Source organism: Falco punctatus (genome assembly GCF_963210335.1).
Source record: "Falco punctatus genome assembly, chromosome: 5".
Taxonomy (NCBI): Eukaryota; Metazoa; Chordata; class Aves; order Falconiformes; family Falconidae; genus Falco; species Falco punctatus.
In genome coordinates this window covers 36729746-36742046 of record NC_137584.1, presented here as the reverse complement: position 1 = coordinate 36742046, position 12301 = coordinate 36729746, and positions in this window count along the sequence as shown.

Sequence of the window (12301 nt, the reverse complement as noted above, 5' to 3'; positions counted from 1 at the left end):
GGCAGTAATAAGAGTGCATAGGAGCTCAGTTAAACTCTGTCTCACTGAAATCTAACAGTGCAGTAGCTCTTACGAAAATATTCATGAGAGGAGTTGTTTTCATTGGAATTGCCCCTAAACACAACCTTTTGCTAAAAGGTTATTCAACATTATTTATTCATTATCTAGGCTATGATATGAAATATGTGATTGGTTGAGTTACAAAATAACAGGGAAGAATCCTTAGGTGTTTCTAAGGCAAAACTAGATGGCTTGCTGAAAAACATGTTTTGCTTTAGCTGTTTGAAGAAGTTCTTTGACTTGGTGAGTGACAGGTGGGAGAAGGATTTGCATTCCCTGATGAAGGTTTATTTGTAGGCCTGTGTAGAACTCTATTAAGACAATGATTACAATCAAAGCTGATGACTTTTGGACTTTATGTGATTATCTATAACAGTCAAGGAGGAATTTGTCCCCTGCTGTCAAGTTTTTAGTTTTTTTTTTTCTTTTCTTCCCCTCCTGAATTAACAGAAATAAGCAGCAGCTGGATATTGAATAGGTCACCGATTTGGTAGAGAGAATTCTCACAGGTGTCTGAGTGTTGTATGTTCTCACACTTAGTCATATTTGTTTTGAGATATGTAGTTGAGAAGAAATTTTATCCTAGATTATTCTGATAGGGCCTTTTGCTTTTCATTTTCTTCTTCAGCTGCAGGTAGATGTCTTTAACTGACACATAACCAGTTTTCTTCTTTCATATGGAACTTGGACATCTTGATCTCTATATTGTCATACCTCTCAGGTTTTTGAGGACTGAAACTTTATCTCAATAGCCTACATATTTAATTGTAATTAAAATGAAGTTTTTTTCTGATAGAGCTGAAGCCAGATTAGGTGACCTAATGTTTTACCTTGGCTTTGTTTTCTGTGAAGGCATAGACTGTTCAGAATGTCAGCATATTGGGAGTGCATAAATTTCATCAATACTCAAATTTAGTGGGGAACAATTATTAATCACATCTACTGACCTGCAGGAACTACTTCAAAATCTTGCCATTAAACTCTGCAGGGACTAAATAATACCAAATGTTGTAAATGAAGAAATTTCTTCTGACTTCAGTGAATTTTGGACCAGCTCCCACAATTTAACACCACACAGTGCTATTGCATTGTCACAATCTTTCAAACAGGTAAAGTTATTTAATGATATCATTTTTGTTCCACATTGCAATTTTTGCTAGATAACTAGTCTGGAAGAGGAAACCAATTAGAGAATCTTCTTACTTGATGTCACCTCAAGGTCTTCTTTATTTCTACTGCAATTTGCTGTTTCTAAGTTAGTTAGCAGAGTCAAAAATCCAACTATAGTATGTTCCCAGTAGTGTAGTAGATTCTTGCATTTGATGTTCCATTTCATTCAAGATGCACTAAATTCCTCAGTCACTTTTTTTTTTTAATAAAAAGATTTTGGCTACACATATTCAATACTGGAGTCATTTTCCAAATGAATAAACTGTCTTTTCTTCCTCATTGAACCTCAAATCTGAATTTATCTGTTTGTGCAGTTCCCTGCTCTTTGTTTCAGTGACCCTTTTTCACCTATCATACTCACCATAATTATTTGACTTATCTGTCAGTGAGAACTCATCTTCTTTTTCTCACCCATAATTACTTCATTGAGCATTAAAGTGAAAAGGCCACTTCCCTCTTGTTGTTCATCTTTTCCAGATGTCAAGTTATTTACAAAGCCTTTGAATTAGTAATGTTATGATGAGATTTTTTGTAAATTATATGTGAGAGAATTAGGCCCATTATAATCTTGAATTCTCATTTATCCTGAAACATTTTTTCTCTTCTCAGTTTCCTAAGTATTGCAGTAGCGGTTTGTTATAGTTTCAAAGTGTTCTGCCTATGACATTCTGCTTAATGATAGCAGGAGATGTGACCCAACCAATGGTACATTTTTCTGACAAGCTACTAGAATTTCAAGTGTTTTGATCTCTTTCCTTTTTAAAGGCATGAAGCTAAAATAATATGAATGTGGCTGTAAATTCTATCACTCTTAAGAGGACTTAAATCTTTGATTCCTTCCAATAATAAACAAAGATGGTTTCTTTGAAGATACTCCTCCAAGAAGTGCCTGAAATTTAGTCAGTTGAATCAGTTTTAAAAATTTACCTTTAACAGTGAAATAAAGGCCTGAATTTTGGTCTTATAACTGTTAATTTTGGATTCTTGTCGCTATCAGTCACAAAGCTAAAAAGTTATTAAAAAATCAGATTAGGGTGATTTTAGATACTGTTATTTTAGAAACTAGATTTATCCCACTTAATTATAAGCATGTTCTAGACATGTCTGCCTTATCTTTCTGGCTACTAAATGAAGAGTAGCTGACACACTGGTCTGAATCAAATCTCAGGTGAGCCAAATTGCTCTTTGGAGAAGTTGCTTTATATTGACCTTAAAGGGAGCCTACAGCAAAAATTATCCCACCTCCCAAATCTGCTGTATGCCTTCATCTAGGTGGGATGAGTTTGGGCCTATGTGTACAACATAATAGAAGTCCTTACCTAGTGGTTCTCATATCTCTATAACTAATTGATTACAAGATTGCTTTCTGGAAAGATTCCCTTTTGCCCACTTCCACCAGATACCTCTTTGTGTCTGATATGACCAAGTAGCTATAGGACCTGACACAGCAACATTGTGAAAACTGTTCCTCCAACTTCCTTCTTCCAAGCTAGTTATCATTTACACTGTTTTCCTCCTTGAGAAGATACAATTTTATAACCAAGTATATTTATTATTTACTTTTTATCTAGGCTTATGAGAAAGACCCTAGGAATTTTCCTCATTTTACTGATATGAATAGTCACATCCAGAGCACTGAAGAAGACAAAAAAAGTACAATTTTCATTCAAAAAAAATAACTTCGTCTTACATTTACTTAGCTTATTTGTATATAATTCAGTTAGAACCAGCAAAATCAAAATTACATGGTTTTCCAGTAATTTCAGTTATTGTCCCAGTGCCAGAACAGGTTTTTAAAAGAGTCTTTACGCATAAGTTGAGCTTTAAATTCTGGATCTTAGAATGCTGAAAGGAAGCTGGTATAGTGTAAGTATTAGGTGCACTCACTGAATTTTGAATGATCGAAATCAAACAATATTGCTTATGCATAAGATACAACATGTGTGTTCTTGGCATTTCTTTGATGACCAAAAAAAGGGCTCACCACTGTAAGACTTTATAACCTCGCAGTGGTTGACTCCCAGATACAACTCTGGAAAAATCAGTACGTTAATTGGAATGATTACCATGAGTGCCATTGTTTTCTTTTAAAATAGAACCATAGAATCACAGAATACTTTTGACAGAAACACAAGGAGCAGCTTCAAATGGTTGTGGCCAGCTATCTTGGTGGTCTAGAAGCAGTGCAGTAGGTTACAGAACGTTGGCAGTATCCTGCAGCATTTTCTGTTTCCATCCTTCATTTCTACAGGAGTGGGATTGCACAGTCCCTTAAAAATGCACATTCCCATATAAAAGAGGCATTTACTTTCTGTAATAATGCTATAGTATTTATTATATTCTGTAATTAACTGCATTTAGCAGTTTTAGTCAACAGTACAGAGCCAGTTAGAATAAGGAAAGAGAATGATTTTGAAAGCTCTAAATAAAGCCCTAAAGATGAAAGAGTCTGAACATTAAGGATGAAGACTTTTCATGGAAAATTTTTACTAAAATGCACTGGAATTAACATTTCTCAAGGGTCTGAGTTCTCATATTGCATCTCATGCTGGAAGGTCAGACTAAAAGTGTACCCCAACAACACACATTACAAAACTGTAATGCAGACCTGCCCTATTGTGGTCTGGTCTTCAGAAGAATGGGCTAAGCTGTTGCCACTTTTTAAAATTTTCACAATTTTTTTTCCCTCTGTCCCCCTGCTGTTTTTTCACTGTGGTATCCACTCTGTGACATTCCTTGGAGCAATGCTCCTCTGACATTCCAATGTTCCATCACAGTCACCAGCACACATTAGGATGTGTCGAACCAGCAAAAAAACATCAGGCAGCACAGATGCTGAATTTTCCTGATACGCCTGGAATGTTACACAGCAATGAGAGACTTGGAAAGTTGCTTCCATAAATCAATTTTGTAACTAAAGCACATGGCTTTAGGTTTTTTTTAAGCCTGAGTCTTTACTTAGCAGCTAGCTGTGCTATGCAATCACTTGTTCCTAGGAAATCAATTAGTACAATCAGCCTGGATTTTCTTTGTTCTGAAGATGGATGTTTTTTGAGACTGAGGAATTAAACATATGGAAAGGGTGCCCTGTTTTGTATGAAAACTATGGTGACTCAAACCACAGAATGTTTTTCATTGCAATTTAAACTTAAAATTTCTGTAACTTAAAATAAAACAAAATGTAAAAATGATTTTTTTTATATTTTTTTTTTCCAGAAAGTATCCAACAATGGCAATTTGGAAAAGTGACTGATACAACAGATAAATGTTTTATTGCAAAAGTCCATAGTATTTTCAAGTTCGTAAAGAAAGATTCTATAATTTTTCCTCTTTGAGGCAATAAGCGTTCCGAAAAATGTCCTTATAGTTGAATAAATGCAGAAGAGGGTCACATTGCCATGCTGAACAGAGTACAGAGTTCCACACTGGCATTTTCCCCTACTTGACTACTTAGTAATACGACTCAAATATAGAGTTTGAAAATCCAGTCCCAAAATCTTTTTTAAGATTATTTTTTTTTTTAGGATATATTGCTCTTTTTTCAATTGCTAGCTTTGTGTGTTAAATTAACATAATTTAATCTTGGAGACACTGTAGTCAAGTGAAAAGATTTAACCTCTACGTAGTACTGATTTCATACCTTGTAATAAAAGTTTAAGAGGAAACAGTAAGCTTTTATGCCAGAAAAAGAAAATTGGCAGGTCTGTGGTATTGACTTGGAATTGGCACTTAAGATTTTTAATCTACAGCTCATGCCTTGTTTAATTTATACATTAGCACAGTGTTTGAGTGCCTTGCCACCACCAAGGGTTGGTAGCATTATACCTATATTCAGAAATGGAAAAAAAGAACATTCTCACACTTGCAGACTGATTGCTTTCATTAGGTTTAATTAGTTTCCTTACCACTTGTAAAGAAAACGGTAGCTGGTGTTTAACTGGTTGGGTGGCTTACACCAATAGTGAAAGAGGACTGTAAACAGAGAAGATGCAGCAGCTGCTTAAAAAGGAAATATTTCATTCTCTTGTGATAATAAAATTAAGCTCTTTGGAAAAAACCCAGTATCTTCTGGAATACTTGTGCCATCTGCTTGGGAGTCTCTGTGATGATTTTAGGCTGTATTCTGAAGAAGAGATTGAAAAGATTATGTGGTCAGATATTTGCAGGGGGAGTTACGGTACAAAAATAATTTGTACCTTTTGAACATACAAGCTTTTATGACAAATATCCATGTCTGTTTATGTTATGGTAGTAATGGGACATTTCCAAATTCTCTTGAAATACCTGAGGTTGAAGCACATATATATATATATATATATATGGAGTATGATGAGTATGTATATGCACACACAGACATAGTCAAAAGGAGATGAAGTATTGCAACTAATAAATTCCTCTGAAGGTTCGAATCATATGATGTACAAATCAAAATGACTCTTCTCTATGTTCCTTTAAATAGTTCAAAAGATTGAAGACTTCTCTTCCTCATTTTCCTGATGGCAACAGAGTGGAAATCATTTTGAGCAGTCTTGAAGAAGAGGTAGCCTTCCCAGATATTTGAGATACTTCTCTTATGTCTTGTTGGCTGAATCTGGACTACAAAAAATAATGTGGCGTGTCCTTACCACAGCTTCCCTTGAGTGCAAGAGAATACTGGGTGAAAAGTTTTATTTTAATTACCTAGTCTGGTGTTGAAACTTTTGAAGACATAAGCTGTTATCCTCACCCAGACCTGGCCTCATCTGCAGCTATTCATTCTGTTCAAGTCAGAAGTAACTTAAGCTTGATATGATCTGATATTTTCTGAGATGTTTGAAATTAGCCTGATGATTAGCAGAAAGGCCTCGTAACAGCAAAAAAAAATGTCATTGCAGCTGGTCTGGTGAACATATTAATGCTTCTATCCATGTAAATTGTTCCTTTATGTCAATATTACAGCATTTTGGTGGAGACCTCTGTGGAATCTTTCATTACTGCTGCCTATGATTTTTTTTTTTTACATGCATGGAAATAGTGTTGTTCAAGGGCAGACAATTTGGCATCATTTCATAAACAAGCATTATAAACATAGCAAAAAGGATAGGTCATTTTATACCAAATTTAGCTGCTCATTTAGGGAGATGAAAAAATAAGTGCTATATCCATTAAAATCCTACTCTGTTGTCTCAATCATTCGGGAGAAAAAAAGTACAAGAAAGCCATTGACTTTGCTGTTTCCTTTGGGAGAAGCACAGATGTGGAAGAACAATTTTTAACACCTAAGTGAGGCAGCTTATGAACTGTGTCTAAGTTCATTCAAAGCCCTCCAAAATATGGAGTACCTTTCCATCCAATTCACATAATAACTCAGGCTCTGATTCAACATAGCTTTTAAAAATGCAAGTAGTTCCTCATCTGTTTAAAATTATAGTTGTGCTATGCGCTGTATTTCTCTGGGGTCTTATTTCAGCTTTTACTTTTCTCGTAATTTTTATATATATATTTATACAAACTACCAGCTTTATTTGAGATGTTACAATTTTCTGTGGGGAAGTTTTGTTTTTGAAAGGTGTGATGGCAAAAGGCAATGACAGCATACAATTTTTCTCACCTCGCTCTACCAGGTGGATTTGTCCATGTTTTAGAAGGGCTGCCACTCATTGCAGGAGAACAATGTGGTCTAATATGATCTCACAGATTGTTGAATTTTGCCCTGGTTTACTGAAGCTGTGGATAATAGCAAACAATGGCATTTTTTTCATGGCATTTGAAAGCTGCATGTTTTCACTAGGAACAGAACAACAGTGTCAAAACCCCCAACTTTGTATCTGTTTTGTGTGTGGGCTTAACTACAGAGTCTCTGGTAGTCTCAAAGATGCTAAATATATGCACAAATTTGTTTTTAGCCTAATTTCTACCTCTGCTGTAGAAATTGCGAGTGATGTAAGTTATTGTGGAAGAAGATTGTAAATCTGAAAAATTCCCAAGCTGTTGATACAATTCCCCCACTCACTTCAAACAGGGATGACTGCAATAAAATATAACAAAACCTGATTCTACATTAAAAAAAAAAAAAAAAAAAAAAAAAGAACTTCTGCAAATTTTAAAACTAAAAAAAGCTAGGCAACCCCAGATATTGTCAGGTACGCATTGAGCGATCATTACCTTGCCTTAGAGCTGTGCCCTTCCCAGAGTTCTGAGAGCCAGGAACAATGCAAAGGACACAGCCAAACCTATGGCAGTCATTGTCATTTCAATACTAATGCAGACAAAGAATTCAGATTTCAAACTCTTCCGTCCATAAACCCAAACTATTAATACTTCGTCCAACCCAGTAAGAAAACACAAAGAAGCTGGTAGATCGCTGCAGTTTGTATTTCCTGCAGACAGGGTTGGGGAAGGACGTTTCACAGGGCTGACACTATGGAAATCAACAGAGGCCTGCCAGAATGTGTATGGAGGCAAACCCCTCTGACTTTCATATAAACCCAAGCAACCAGGCAGCACAGAACTATTTTTGTAGAAATAGAATATTATCCATTTATGAATTCCAGATGGGAAGGGACAGCTGTCCTGCTGATGACATCATTCCCCTTGACACTGGAGAATGGAAAGGAAAAACTGAGAGTCACATGTAAAGTATGTCAACAGTGATGACAGCACTGGGCAAAAGAATATAGGGATGCTGGGCAAAACAATCTACATAATGACTACGACAAATAAGGTCAAGAACACACTAAAATGAAGGAGTAGCCACAGGACAATAGTTTAGAAGTTAGTCTGCAAAATATTCTCTGTCATACTTCAGGTGCTAAATACAGAAAAAAACCCCACATCAGACATCATTTACTAGGAGATTTCATGTAACAGGAAAAATATTTTTTATTTTTGAGATTTTCAAAAAGGCGAAAGTCAGCTGCCTTCTTTTCCTGTAAATTTTGAGAACTTTATCAAGGCTTTTTTAGATGATTTCCTAATTCCTCAACATCAAGTTACATTAGTTTTGTTTGTTTGTTTTGTTATTGTTGAGTGGTAGGTTTTTTTGGCTTTGAAAAAAAAAAATAAATTTGGTACTGGGATGGTCTACTACCTTAAAAATGAAATGGGATTTTATGTGTCACCCTTATTCAAAGCTAAAACATTCTGAAGATCATGGGCATGGTGGAATGTAGGAAAGATTAATATTTTTTGCAGTTCAATTAAGAGAACCTTAAAAATGTTCCAATAGCGAAGGTAATTCTCTGAATTGCAAAGAACTCTTAGATAACATGTCATTTTATAGTTGTATTTTAATGTCTAATTCCCAAAGACAAGACTGGTGCAAGTAATGTTTCAAAGGAAACTGCATTTCTATTGAATACAAACTGAAAGAAAGATAGGGAGAAGAGAAAACTTGGAGAAGATTGCTTTGCTGAATGATTTTTGACTTTGTCACTAAACTTATGTGAGTGGCAGACCTTTACAGATAAAACATTATACGAAGGTACCATCTGCAGGAACTGGGAGGTTGGCGGATGTCTCTTGTTGAGCTACAGGCATCAAAAGTGAAGCTGACAGCCCTAGATACTGAATTTTAAGGAATATTTTCCTCCTGCAGGCACAGACAAATGGTCTCTTGCAAATGCTGTATTGCAGGGAGGCACCTCAGAATTTCAGGCAGATCTCTGACTTTCTTTTCTCTCTTCTCAAATCTTCCTATTAGCCTTTGGTTAACTCTCTCCATAGCTCACATGCTCCTGTTTTTTAAGCCTGGAATTGGCTGTGATTTCTTATGCTATTATCACACTATTAAAGAAGCAGTCAGAAAAATGCTGTGACGGTTTTGTCTTTCATCTTCAGTTTATGGCCACTCTAAAGCACAAAAAAGAATTTCTGTCTTTTTAACAAACATTTCAGGGAATAAACACTGTGTCCATTACATACAAAACCCTGAATAAAGGGCATCCATTTTTAGGCACTTTCAAAGGTAGATTACTGAAGAATTTCTTAGCAAACACATGTAATTTTTGTAAGAAGCTGACAATATTATTTTAAAACAGAAAGTGGTACTTGCTTATGCCCACACTAATCTGTAAGGTCTACCAGGACTCTTCTATCAAACACTTAATGAGAGCTCCCTCAGATGTAGTACTTCTAGGTTGCACATCATACAGTTTCTCACAAAGGCCATAGTTTTATTCGGTCATCACCCCCATCTCACCAGCTCTTTAAAACTGCTGGTAAAACTCCTTTGTCAGCTTGTCATTGACCTCTGTACTGTTCATAACACTGATCCACTGTGCAGCTTTTCTCACCCACCAGTGAGTGGTGCTTCTTGTTCTCTTAAGCCTTCTACCCACACGGCACCAGGTGATGAGATCTTATCTCAGGGCTGCAATGGATGGCTCCAGACACAACTATGCTGAACTGACACAACTATGTTGAACTTCTTTTAATACACTGTCAAGATGGTTGTACTGTTGGTACCCCAGCTTAGCCCACCACATAGATGCTGCCTTCTGAAAGTGTATTATGTTAAGCTTTTATCAAGTCACCGCACAGGAGCTATGCTGATAAGCCATAGTAGTGTCACAAGTTGCTGATGACAAGTCGTAATTAGTAGCATGATCTGTAAATGTACTGGCTGGTATATCTGTGCTATTGCCACATAAGACATCTAGGACAGTACAAGAACATTTAAGAGGGAAGACAATTACTATGATCAGAAGAGGAACAATTTCCTTCCTTCTTTAGGACTGATTGGTATCATGCCAAGATTGTGATCATGTTATTTCCATGCTTCACAGTTCTGATGTCTAACTCCTAAGGCAGGTTTCCCCTCTGTTCTTTGTGCATATAATTGGTAGGGATGGCATGAGAGCACCTACCACTATTTCTGGTGCTGCCCGCTGATTATCATCTGCTGCCATGATGCTGTGGTCCTACTGTGATAACCATGTTTCCCCTACATGTGCCCTTAGTTGAGTCAAGATCATCTGACCCTGCTTGTTTGTCTGGTTTGACATTAGCATGGAGACCATTTTTGTTACCTGTTTTGCACTTTGCAATTCATTTGCAGGACAATGAGGGATTCAGAGATCTCTTGTTAAGACCCCTTCCACAACATACTATCCAAGGACACACACCAACCACTTAGTCATATCCTGGGGCCAGGCTGGTAAGGAAACACCATATATAAATGCTAAACATCACACTTGTCTCTACCCTTGCATTTCATGCTTTAGCTGCTGCTCCTGCCCAAGGACAAAGAATAGGAGAACAGACTTCAGTGCCATTTATTTCAGACTCAAGGTGAGGCAGGGCTGTCCACCACTTCCCACAGTCAATTCACACTTCCTCTGCTTCAGGACTGCTAATATCCCAAAGCTGGATCCCAGTGCTCCAGCCTGTATTCTCCTTAAAGTATCTCCCACATATATGACATTTTCCTTTAAGAATCTGTTTTTCCTAGGATGTAAAAGTTATGACCATTTGGTATTTTTACCCTGCTAGACTACAGTGAATGAGAAAAAGGAGTGATAGAACTATAGGCCCTCCTGGCATACACTGAGCCCCAAAACCAGATGTACAGTACTAAGCACATAAATACTTCTCCATTGCTGAGTGTCAAAACTATTTATTCATAGCACCTGCAAGCAAAATACGTTGAGTATTGAGGCAGGTTATCCAGGTTATGGGTAAGCCTTGAAATCTAGGGGCTACCTAAGAGCACCCCAGGGACTGACTGCTACACCAGGAGGCTAATAACCAAGAGTTTGAACAGGAAGGGCAGCTGCTCTTAGAGGACCCAGACCATGTTATTTGTAAATCACAGTTAAGAAAATATTTTCATAGAGGACCTGTTTGTTTCCTGGGGCCATCTGGAATCCCTCAGAACCTGCTGAGATTAAACACACCCCTTTAGACAGTGGTTTGTGTCAGGTTTCCTGGAGTAATTGACAGAGAACATAAATACAGTTCTGCTTTGGCTGTTAAAAGCATCCTGGTTAAATCACTCCTGTGAGGATGGGACTTCTCAAGCATCTGCCCTCAGCTGTGTGATGAGTCTAGGTACATGGAGGAAAAGGCATTAGCTAATGTTCTTGCTGGGCTGGTGTCATGGCCATGGTCACCTGTAAAGTGTCAATTACCTTGGCATTGCCCTCTGTTGTGATATCCCCAGAGGCAGAAGCTAATACAATTTTACTTTTGTCTCTTTCCTTTTCCCCCATCTTATAGAGAGAACTTGTTACCATCCCTCAGGTGATGACTTTTGAAACACTTCATTTCTGGGGCAGGAGTGTTTTACTCCCTTCTCACCTGCCTCAGATTGCCATTGCTGACTTATTGGCCTCCTTCAAACTTTTTTGCCCTTATTTTTGCAGTTTTCTAGTCTTCCTGTAATTTGTCAGGCAGCAATCTAAATCTGTAGGTGTAGATTTTGGGAAATGTTGCAGATATTCCACTTACACGCAACTTCTGTGTACAAAGATAAATACACAGGGGACTGTCACAGTCCACTCAGTGGACTCGTGATGGTTCGTTAACTATGATCTTGAAGTGCAAAAATCAAGGCGACCACGCCAAGGGGTTATGCTTCAATTAAACAGCACGATTTTATTGTTTGCCTGTAAGGCGGCGTGCGATAGGTAGAAAGACAGAAAGTGAATAAAAGGTAAAGTAAAAAGAAAAGGAAAGAGGATTATAGCTACCACCACGGGTCCAAGGCGTCCCTATGGTCCCAGATGCAGCATCCTGCCAGTCCTTCCGATCATCGTGATCCTTGGTGGGGAAGATCTCCAAAGTTCAGTTGCTAAGAAGGCATCTTTTTATGCCAAGCAACACACCTTGCTCCTCCTCTGGTCCACGGACTCCTGCCAGTCTCTGCCTTCTCAAGCCAGGTTATCATGCATGTCCAAAGATGAGTGCCCGAGGCGTGGTTTGCCTTAGATGCGGGGAGCTTCAGACCAGGAGGCGTGTTTTTGTATTGTTTTCTGGTTTGTTGTTATGACCATGGTTGTGATCCATCTCCTGGACAGCTGTTATGCGACCTTATTGTAGTTGTTCCTTTCAATCCCAGGTGGCAGGGAACGGCATAGTACTCCTTGTACCG